The 12,484-nt window shown below is 34.4% G+C and overlaps 1 protein-coding gene across 1 annotated transcript in view; it reads left to right on the top strand.

The window, feature by feature from the left end:
* NOL4 (nucleolar protein 4) overlaps window positions 1-12,484 on the top strand; it is a 478,468-nt gene that overhangs the window by 55,250 nt on the left and 410,734 nt on the right. The gene's annotated exons all lie outside the window — the stretch shown is intronic.

Here is a 12,484-nt window from a genome sequence, read left to right as displayed (position 1 = left end):
AGGTTTTAGTTCTGGTTAAGGAAAATTTGATGAAAAGATGCAACCATAATGTAAGCTAATATTTTATTAGGGGTAAGATTTAAATATTGCATGTGAAAGAAATGGCAGTGGCAAAATCTTTGGCAGGTGTCGTACTCTCAAAATGCTTTTTTTTGTGGAATGGCACACAGTTTCATTGTGCTGAAAAGCAGAGAGCACTTAGTGGAGTAACAGAAGCTAAGACTTGCAATGTAGATTTCTATAATTTCACAGCTAGAATGTGTGATATATTAACTCCTCATTCTTTAGATAAGGAAGGAGGCTTAGAAGTAAGATAACATAATTATAATAATAATATATACATTTGCTCACCTAATTCCTAGTCCTAAATTTTGTTAATTTATGCTTTAGCAATTATATAAGATGTTTCAATGTTAAAATGAGAAGTTTAGACTTTCTTCAATTGGCCTTTTTTGTTTTTGTGGTTGTTGTTGTTTTCTGGTGTTTTAAAATATTGGAAAATGGTACAAAACACAGTCTTCAGATTAATATGGTGGAAGTTAGCAGAATGGCTTATGGACAAAGTGGAGGTATCTAAAGATGGAGAACATCGCCATTTCGATAATATAGACCTGAGCTAAATAAAACTTTTCATAACAAAATGGATTATTTTAGGCCCAAAAGTTTCCAAAAGCAAAGCGATCGTTTTCAAAACTGATGTTGTCTTTGGTGAAACAAGCATGATTATTCCTAATAAAGTTGTAAAGCCTAGTTTTAAATCTGATAACTAACATGAAGTAAAGGAAAAGTATGCTCCTGTATCAGAAGACTGTTAGTTGTCATATCATGTCAGGCATAAAATGTAAAGAAAAATTTTCATGACATACGTGTTCTAGATAAATGAAATTTGGGTCTTCTGAGGTAGAGTAAAAAAAAGCTCATGATAATTGCCCTTATCTCCTTAGTGAAGTAGGAGATAGGTCATGATTTGAGGGGTCTATTAATGTTCTTAGGAAGGTAAATTGTGTTCAGGCTTTATTCTGGGATTGACAGGTGTAAAGATCATACCCTCTACAAAGTTAAGGAAAATGTGAAATTACTTGAGTACATGAATGGAAATTTATGGGCAACGAGATTTTCATGGAACACAATTGAAAAGTGTAGAGTTGGGCCTGAAAAGAGCTGGAAAACTTGTCTTTCTTCCATTTTGTAAGACTGCATGGTGGCTTGGAAATTCTTCCCTTTGTATATAAATGTTCCATTCTTCTCTCTGAAGATTACCTTGAAAAAATTAGGATTCTTGATTCATTATCTTTTATGCCTTTAATTTGTATATGAAACTGCTTGCCATGGCACCAATTCTTAGCTGCCACAGGCTTTTATCTCAATTTCAGATTCCTTGAAAGTAATACTACAGTTAGGGGAAATTATGTAGTAAGGGTTTATATACAATGTTGAAGCCATCCTTTGCAGATTATTGGTGGGGATAGTTCTCTGTGAATCAGATGTAAGCAATCTGACATCTCTAAGAAAGCCAAAAGATGAAAAGTTGAAATAATAATGGTAAATATCAGTGAGGGCCATATGAAATTCTTTGGCATGAATTGAGGAGTGATTCTATAACTGTGATTTAATAATTTTTTATAGTAAATATATGGCCTGAACCCAGTAGAAAAAAAATCTTGAGGAATATTGGATGGCAATTTTCCAAGGGTCCCTAGCATTTCAGCATTTCTGGTGAGCAGAAGCACTAATGACCTTTGTCCAGACTGTGTTCTTAATGGTAATTGTAAAGCCCATATACTTGGAGGACAGGAGTAGTGTCTGTCTTAGTTCATTTTGTGTTGCTATAAAGGAATACCTGAGGTTATAAAGGGGAAAAAAGGGCTTCGCTCACAATTCTGATGGCTGGAAAGTTAAAGATTGGGCATCTGCATCTGGTAAGAGCTTCAGGCTGCTTCCTCGCATGGAGGAAGGTGAAGGGGAGCTGGCATATGCAGAGATCACATGGAGAGAGAGGAAGCACAAGAGAGAAGGAGGTGGTGCCAGGCTCTTTATAACAATCAGCTCTCTTGGAAACTAATAGAATGAGAATCCATTTACCCTTGATGGATGACATTAATCTATTCAGGAGGGATGTGCCTCATAACCCCCAAATCTTCCATTAGATCCCATGTCCAATACTGAGGATCCAAGTTCAATATGAGGTTTGGGGGGATGAAAAAACCCCAAATTCAAACCATAGAAGTGTCTCCCTTTGGAGCAAAGGGTAGGTTTGTTTAGTGTTCAGTATAATAAAGGTATCTCTCTTCAGGACAAAGTTCAGGCAAGCTTATTGCCCATCATAAAATTTCAGGTTCCTTGATTTTGGGGTTGCTTTCCTGTAGCACACCTCACTACGTGTGCAGATGCCATCTGGCCTTCTTCCTGCTGCTCTGTGAGAGTTCAGGCTTGGAGAGCTATGCAAATGCTGATACTCTGGCACTGCTATCCCTGGAAGTAGTAGATGGTTCTTTATTTCTGATGCAGGAGTCTTGTGTCTTCTGCCAGCATCCATGCCAGGCTGTGGCAGACTAAAATTTTAGTTTGCAAGTAGGCCACAATCTCAGATCTTTTACAGTTCTTGAGAGAGTTATTCATATTCAAGACTCACATTGCTTTAAGGGTTGACCATTAGGACCTAGGATAAAGAAGCAAGTGAAACTGAAAATGTACTGCTAAATGTAATGACGGAACAGGAGAAAGTAACTGAAAGCCTTAACGGAATACAAAGTAGATAGTGGGTAGAGTGGGAGAGTGGATGAGAAAATTTTGAGTCCTTGATGTGCAATACTCTTTTGCCTGTGTAGAGATTTCTACTCACTGCCTCTGAATTCTGGTTTCCTGAATTGCAATTTCACCAATTTATTACTTCTTTGTCTTCTTCACTTCTTATTTTATACAAACATTTGGTGTCCACTGGTTTATTTTTATAAATTGTTTGACAGTGGACCATTTGATTACTTCCATATGTCCCATACATAACCCATATGTCAGCTGGAGGTTCCCTTCCCTTCATGTTGAAAATTCAAATGCTGTTGCCCATATTTCTGTGAATTCATGTAGGGCTTTTATTTCCATGTCACCTTTGGATCTAAACCTCTGCCTTCTCCTAATTCTTGCTATTCATTCTGTCCCTTGTGGCTCTTCATTTATCACCTGACTGATACCACCTGAACATGGAACTCAGTCTCTTCCTTAAATACCTTTCTGTTACCACCCTCTATCCCCTAACTCCATATTTTTTTTCCTTGTATGTTGTACTAATGTTTTGGGGAAATTTCAAAATAATGGAAACAGCTTATAACATATTAGTTATCCCCATGTAAATGCTCCTTGACTCTTCTTTGTGTTGTTTGTCCACTTTCCATTTATTACTACCTTTTTAATGGACATATCCTCCTTAGAAACATCATTATAACATGATATTATATGTGTAAAATATATCAATGATATAATATACCATTACTATTGTAATAATGGCAATGATGGACATCATTTTCTTATTCAGAGCAATTCAGCACCTACTCAAAATTAGCACTGAGCCTACCTTAGCAGTTACAAGAACTCAACTGAAGCTTCACAATTACTTTGCAGAGCCAATATGTTCAATGTTTAGATGGAAACCACTCTTTGGTTTCTGGGTTTGTGTATGTAAGTATATGTTTCCATGTCTGTTTTGGGATGGGATTCATTGTGCAATGTCACTTATTTAATTATTTTCATATATTATCAATTGCAATTTTGTTTTATCCCAAAGACATTCTTCATTCATCTTTACATATGTATTTACATAAAGTTACCTTTGTGATATGCAGTTCTATAGGTTTTAACAAATGCTTAGAGTTATGTATCTACCACTATAACCATAACATAGAACAGTTCCATTATTCCTGAAATTGTCTCATTCTTTCCCTGTATGGACAGCTCCTCTTCCCCTACACCTGTCAACTACTGATCTGTTCTCTGTCCCTACAGTTTGCCTTTTCTAGAATGTTATATGAATCGAGTCATGCAACATACAGACTTTTGAGTCTGGCTTCTTTCATTTAGCCAAAGGCAGCTGAAATATATTCCTGGGCGTGTGAATCAATAGTATGTTCCTTTAAATTACCAAGTATGAATCCTTCATATAGATATACTATAATTTATTTATCCATTTACTTGTTGAAGGACATCTGAGTGATTTCCATTTATTTGGTGATTATGAATAGAGCTACTATAAACATTTGATAGAGGTTTTTGTGTGAATATAAGTTTCATTTTTATGGATAACGATCTAGGAATGGGATTGTACATCATATGGTAGGTGTATGTCTAAATTTATAACAAATTTCCAAACATTTTCTGAAATGGCAGTACAATTTCACATTCCCACTAGCAATGTATAGAATTCCAGTTGCTCTACTCACTAGCACTTGCCTTTCTAAGGGTTTTTGTTTTTCCCCCATTATAATAGGTGTGTAGTAGTATCTCCTAGTTTTAATTTGCATTTTCCTAATGAGTAGTGCCACTGAACATCTTTTCCTATGCTTATTTGCATCTACATATCTTCTTTCTTTCAAAGTAGCTGTATAGTTTAAATCCACACAGCAATGTATGAGGGTTCTCATTTCTCTACATCCTTGCTAACATTTGTTATTTTCATTAAATTTCTTTTATCACAGCTGTCATAGGGGATGTGAAATAGTATCTTATTGTGGTTTTGATTTGCATTTCCTCAATGACTAATGATGTTGCACATCATTTCATATGCTTATTGGTCATTTGTATATCTTTGGAGAAATGTCTATTAAAATACTTTCTGTATTTTAATTGGGTTGCCTTTTTAGTGTTGAAGTGTAAGAGTTCTTTATATATTCTGGAATTAGACCCTTATCAGATATATAATGGGAAAATATTTTTTTTCCACTCTGTGGGTTGGCTTTTCACTTTGATAGTGTTTTTGATGTGCAGAAGTTTTAATTTTGATGAAGTCTAACTTATGTATATTTTTGTCTCTTATGCTATAGATGTCATATTTAAGAAACTGTTACTTAAAGCAAGGTCATGACAATTTGCATCTTTGTTTCCTTCTAAGAGTGTTATAGTTTTACTACTTACCTTTATGCTGCTGATCAATTTTTAGTTAATTTTTGGATGTGGTATGATGTAGGTATCCAAATTCATTCATTTATATGTGCATATCCAGTTGTAACAGCACCATTTGTTGAAAAGATTATTCTCTCCCTGTCAAATTGTCTTGGCACCCTTGTCAAAAATCATTTGACATAAATGTATGGTTTTACTTCTGGATGCTCAATTAAATTCCACTGATCCATATGTCTATCTTCATGACAATACCACGCTGCTTTTCATGCCTCTGTAATAAATTTTGAAATTGGTAAGCATGAGTTTTCTGACTATATTCTTTTCAGATTGTTTTAGCTTTTTAGGATTTCCTGCATTTCCATATGAATTTTAGGATCAGCTTGCCAATTTCTGTCAAAAAAAAAGAAAGTTGGAATTTTAATAGGGATTATGTTGAATCTGTACATTAATTTAGGGAGTATTGCCACTCTAAAAATAATGTCTTCTATGAACCTGGAATATATTTCCATTTATTTCAATAATGTTTTGAAAATTTTCAGTGTACAAGTTATTTATTTTGTTAAATTTATTCCTACATATTTTATTATTTTGATGGTCTTGTAAATGAATTGTCTTCTTAATTTAATTTTCAGACTTTTCATTGGTGTATAAAAATAAAACTGATTTTTGACTATTGATCTTGTATCCTGCAGCCTTGCCAAACTCATTTATTAATTCTATCAGTTTTTCCGTGGATTCTATAGGATTTTCTCTATATAAGAACAGGTCATCTGAAAATATAGTCATATACTTCCTCTTTTCCAATATGAATGCTTTTAAATTATTTTTCTTGCCTAATTGTCCTGACTGGTACCTCCACTACAGTGTTGAATAGAAGTGACAGGAGTATGTATACTCTTGTCTCCTTCTTGATTTTAGGGCAACGTTATTAAGTATAATGTTAGTTGGTGATTTTTTATAAATGCCCTTTATCAGATTGAGGAATTTTATTTCAATTCCTCATTTGTTGACATTTATTGCTGTGAAAGAGTGTGTATTTTTGTCAAACATTTTCTTGAATCTATTTAGATAACCATGTTTTCCCTTTATTTTATATTGATTAATTTTTATATGTTGAATTAACTTAGCATTCATCCATATGGGATAAATTCCATATGGTGGTTGTGTATATTTTTTAATACACTGCTGGATTTAGTTTGCTAGTATTTTGTTAAAGGTGTTTATATATGTATATTCATAAAGGATATTGGTCTGTAGTTTTTTTGTGTGTGTATGATGTCATTGCATGGCCTTGGTATCATGGTAATACTGGCCTTACACAATGTTTCCTTTCCCTCTTCTAATGTTTGGCAGAGTATGTAAAGAGATGGTTTTAATTATTTTTTTAATATTTGGTAGAATTCACCAGTGAAGCAATGTGGTCCTGAGTTCCTCTTTGTGGAAATTTTGTTATTTTTCCAATTACTATTCAATCTCTTTAATTGTTACAGGGCTATTCAGTTTTTCTACTTTTTTTTTCGAATTAATGTCTTAGTCCCTTTGGGCTGCTATAAAAATGCCATAAACTGGGAAGCTTGTAAACCACAAAAAATTATTATGGTTCTGAAGGCTGTGAAGTCTAAGATAAAGGCACTGGCAGATGCAATGTCTGGTAGGGACCCACTTTCTGGATCAAAAATAGTGTTTCCTCGCTGTGTCTTCCCATGGCAAAAGAGGCCTCACCTCCTAATATCATCACATTGGTGATTTGGTTTCAACATATGAATGTTGGAAGGACACATGCAGTCAGACCACAGAATTAGTTTTAGTAGTTAATGTCTTTTTAGAAATTTGTCCATTTTCTACTATATTAATCTAATTTTTTGGTAGAAAGCTGTTCATAGTATTCTTTTTGTTTGTGTAGGTTGGTAGTAATGTCCACTTTGTCACTTCTTATTTTAGACAAGATTGGGAGCATTCAGGGTGACATGGCCGTAGAATGTCACTTCTTATTTTAGTAATTTGAGTGCCTTTTCAAAATGTTTTAGTCTAGCTAAAGATTTGTTAGTTTTGTTGATCTTTCTACAAACAAACTTTTGGTTTTATTGATTTTTCTCTATTGTTTTTCTGTTATGTATTTCATTTAATTCTACTATGATCTTTATTGTTTCTTTCATTCTGCTTGCATTGAGTTTAGTGTGCTTTTGTTTTCTAGTTTCTTAAAGTAGAAGATTGGGTGTTTTCTTTGAGATCTTTCTTTCATTATTATTATTATTTTTGAGGCAGAGTCTCACTCTGCTGCCTTGGGTAGGGTACAGGGGCATCATTGTAGCTCCCTGCAGCCCCAAAGTCCTGGGCTCAAGCGATCTTCCTGCCTCAGCCCTCCAAGTAGCTGGGAATACAGGCCCATGCCATGACGCCTGGCTAATTTTTCTCTTTTTAGTAGAGATGGGGTCTCACTCTTGCTCAGGCTCGTCTTGAACTCCTGAGCTCAGACAATCTTCCTGCCTCAGCCTCCCAGAGTGCTAGGATTACAGATGTGAGCCACTGTGCCTGGCCCACAATCTTTCTTCTTTTAAATGTAGTCATTTACAGCTATTGATTTTCCTCAAAGCATTTACTTTGCAGCATCCCGTAAGTTTTGATATGTTGTGTTTTTTTTCTTACATTTCAAAGTATTTCCTAATTACCTTTGTGATGTATTCTTTGACTTATTGGTTATTGAAGAGTGTGTTATTTAATTTCCACATATTTGTGAGTTTTCCAAATTTTTTTCTGTTATTGATTGCTAATTTCATTATATTGTGTTTGTAAAACATATCTTGTATGATTTAATTCTTCATTAGTTTATTGCGACGTGTCTTATGGCTTAAAATGTAGCCTATCCTAGAGTATATTGCATGTACAATACAGAAGAGTGTGTATTTTGACTATTGTTGGATGTAGTGTTCTCTAAATGTCCAAACTGTTTGGTTTATAATGTTGTTCAAGTTATCTGTTTCTTTCTGGTCTCCTTTCTAGTCATTCTGTCCAATATGAAATTCGGTCATTGAAGTCTCCAACTATTATTTCTGAACTGCATATTCCACCTTTCAGTTCTATCAGTTTTTTCTTCATGTATTTTATAGCTCTGTTGTGAGGTACATATACGTTAATAATTGTTATATGTTGTTGATAAATCAACACTATTTTCATAAACTGTTCTTCTTTCTCTGGAGTACAATTTTTATCTTCAAGTATATTTTGGCTGATATTGTTATAGCCCCTTCTCCTCGTTTTGGTTTCCATTTGCATGGTATATAATTTTTCATCCTTTTACTTTCAATATTTTTTTGTCTGAACATAAAGCATGTGTCTTATAGACATATTTATGGATGATATTTTTATCCATTCTGTCAATATTTACATGTTAATTACTGCAGTTCATTTAAATTCATGTCATTTTTGATATGGAAGAATTTACTTCAATTTTGCTATTTGTTTTTTGTATATCTGTGACAGTTTTGTTCCACAGTTCCTTATTCATGGTCTTCCCTTGTGTTAAACAGTTATTTTTTGTGCAGCATTTTAATTTCCTTTTTTAATTTACCATATATTATTGAATTATTATTGTTTTCTGTGAGTTTTACCATTAATATCTTTAACAATTTTGTTAATATTTATACCAACATAATTTCAGTAGTATACAAAACCTTTGGTCCTAAACAGTTCCACATCCTCCTTATGCTGTTATTGCCACAAATTACATTTTTATACATTACGTGTCTATCAACTGAGGATTATAATGATTGCATTATATAGTTGTCTTTTAAATTAGACAGGAGAAAAACATGAGGTACAAACAAAAATACATCCTTTTATATTTAACTCTCTTTTTGTACTTGTGTATTTCCTGGAGTTCTTTATTTCCTTATGTGGATTCAAGATACTGTCCAGTTTTCTTTCTTTGCAAGCCGAAGGTTTCCCTTCATTATTTCTTTTACTTTAGGTATGTCAGTGACAAATTCTTTGAATTTTTGGTTATCTGGGAATGAATTTCTCCTCCTTTTTTGAAGAATAGTTTTTCTGGGCATAGAAATCTAGTTGACAGTTTAGTTTGTCTTTAGCACTTTCAATATGTGATTTCTGACATCCCTGCTTTCTGGCCATTCATATGGCCTCCCTCATTTCTGATTAGAAATAGACTAATTATCTTAGGGAGTATCCCTTCTATGTGATGAGTTGCTTCTCTCCTGTAGCTTTCAAGATTCTCTATTTGTCTTTGGCTGTTGACAGCTTGATGATGTACCAAGGTGTCTTAGTCTCCTTGGGCTGCTATAATAAAATACCATAATAGACTTGGTAGCTTAAACAATAGAAATTTATTTCCTCACGGTTCTGGAAGCTGGGAGAAGTTCAAGATCAAAGTTCCAGCATGGTCAGTTTCTGGAGAGAGATTTCTTCCTGGCTTGTAGATAGCCACCTTCTCACAGTGTTCTTACATGGTATGGACAGGGAGCATAAACTGTCTTGTGTCTCTTCCTATAAGGGCATTAATCCTTTCATGAGGGGACCTACCCTTATGAGTTCATCTAAACCCATGTGCCTTCCAGCACCCCAATTCCAAATACTATCACATTGTGGGTTAGGGCTTCAACATGAATTTGGGTGAGGGAGAGGACAAAATTCAGTCCATAGCAGTAGGTGTGGAACTCTTTGAGTTTAATGTAGGAGGGAGTTTGGTGAGTTTTATGGATGTATAGATTCATGTTTCTTATCAAATTTGGGAATTTTTTCAAATTATTACTTCACATATTCTTTTTGACCCTTTCTCTCCTTTCTCTTTGTACTTCCATTATGTGTTTGTTAGTATACTTGATGGTGTCCCAGCGGTCTCTAAGGCTTGTTCACTTTTCTTCATTGCTTGTTTTCTTCTGTTTCTTAGACTGGATAATCTAACTTGACTTCACATTCATTGATTCTTTCTTCTGTTCAATATGCTACTGAGTCCCTCTAGTGAATTTTTGCAATATAGCGATTCTAATTTTCAAATCCAGAATTTCTACTTGATTTTTAAAAAATAATTTCCATCTCATTATTGATACTCTCCAGGTAGTTTGATATTGTTCTCATACTTTTCTTTGGCTCTTTGTACATGATTTTCTTTAGCTCTTTGGACATATTTAAATTAGGTGATTTAAAGTCTTCGATAAATTCAACAGAAAAACATTTTCTGTTGATTGCTTTTATTCCTGTGTGTGGGCCATACTTTCTTGTTCCTTTGTACCGTTCAATTTTTTTATTGAAAAATGTACATTTTAAATGATATTATGTGTGATCTCTGGAAGTGAGATTCTCTTCCTTCTTCAGAGTTTGTTGTTGCTGCTTATTGTAGTTATCATCGCTTAGTAAATTTTTGAAAGTCCGTATTACTTGTGATCTGTACCAACTGAAGTAATTTCTCAGCATAGTGATCTAATAATAAAACAGCGATTTCCTTAAATTCCAGAAACCAATAAATCCCGCAGCCTTTGCCAAGGGGCTCTGTGATATGTATTATATTAGCACTAACCTTTGACACTCAGCCACGTATCATTGACAACTCTTTCCTAACCCCTACCTGCTGCTTGTGCAGAGCCTTAAATTCAGTCAGAGGTGAAAAATAAGGCCGTTCTTAGATCTTTTCAGAGTACACACACATCTCTATACGTGTGTGGTCATCTGGATTCCTGGGGAATATGTTGGAGACCAAGAGGGGGGAGGAGGGGATGGGTATATACACCCATAATGAGTGCGATGTGCACCATCTGGGGGATGGATACACTTGAAGCCCTGACTCGGGGGGAGCGAGGGGAGGCAAGGGCAATACATATAACCTAAACATTTGTACCCCCATAATATGCTGAAATAAAAAAAATTTAAAAAAAGATTTCATTTGAAATTTGGCTGGAGGAAGGGTCTAAAGATTTCACAATTAAAATTTTAATTACAGGAAAAAAATCTCTATGGATATTTCATTCTCTACTTTTTCCTTTTAAGCTTTTTGGTTAGTCTACTATTTGACACAACTGTTGTCCATAGCCTTAGGCAGCGAACATTAAACGTTTTGTTGTAACTGTTTTCCACAAATGGTTATGAAGAGAAGGTTTTTCACACTGTGTGAGTTCCAAGTAAGGTCAACAAAAGATAGCCTGTTAAGTGGGATCTTCCAGAGAAGCACCAGACAGGTAAGATAAGGTGACAGTTGTTTGGGACTGAGGCTTTTAAAAAGCTCCTGCTCCATTCTTCTCCATCTGGTGGCTACCAGAATGCACAGGAATGTATGCTGCCATTTTCAAGACTACTGTAGAGCTACAGAGCAGGAGATGGAACTAAAGCAAGTTAAAACATCACAAATTCCTCTGTTCTTACCACAACTCAGCTGTTTTTCTTGAAAAAATGTTTGCCTAGTTTCTGTAAGGTTTTATGAATTTCCAGAGTTTAGGAAAAGTTGATTCTGACATTTTTTTTTGTCAGTTTTTCATTGCTTTTAGGAAGAACAGATTTTCTGAGGTCCTTCCTCTGCCATTTTCACTGATGTCATTTCATACACTCAATTTATAGTTAAACTTCCTGCCAAACTTTTTGAATGTTAGCCTGACACTTTAGTTCAGGCTCCTCTAAAGAGGCAAGCAAATTGGTAAGACACTACTCAGTGAATGATGCAAGACAATTTGTCAACCATCAACATCCACTTTCCTGAATGTTCCATGGTATTGTACTATTTATCTGCTCTTAGTCACTCCATGAGGTCATGTGTTCCCCAGGGGATTTTTAAGCTTTGATTACAGTAATTTATAAAAATCATCAATTGACATTAAAAGGAGGTACCCAGTTGAGGAAGTAGTAAACAATTATTATGATTGAAGTTAAAATAGATATTATCATTCACAATGAAACAGACGAACATATCACTCATATTCAGAAGATGCTTTTCTTTAGTAAAAAACACATTCATACAACACATGGCACTGCCAAGATTTGAAATTCATACATTTGTAATATCTGTGGGTGTGGCAAAGATCTGCTTTCCAAAAATTCATATAACACTCTGTCATAGGCTGAGACAGATCAAAATATGTGGAACCCCACAACAAGTTAGTCATTTGGCACCCCTTCAACAGATATTTTAAAATGTTCTTTCAGCATTTATTTGGTGGATACAGAAAGAAACTGATTTTCTCTTTACAAAATGTTTATTTTCATAACAAATAATTTAAAAATGCCACTTTATTATTTTATTTTAATGAATTAATAAAATTGTATATATCCAAGGTGTACAATATGATAATCTGTTACATGTATACATTATGTAATGATGTATATGTATACAATCAAACAAATTAACACTTCCATCACAATCATAGATACCATCTGT

This window comes from Propithecus coquereli, unplaced genomic scaffold (genome assembly GCF_000956105.1).
Source record: "Propithecus coquereli isolate 6110/MARCELLA unplaced genomic scaffold, Pcoq_1.0 Scaffold51, whole genome shotgun sequence".
In the NCBI taxonomy this organism is placed as follows: Eukaryota; Metazoa; Chordata; class Mammalia; order Primates; family Indriidae; genus Propithecus; species Propithecus coquereli.
This window is presented reverse-complemented; position numbering and strand designations above follow the sequence as displayed.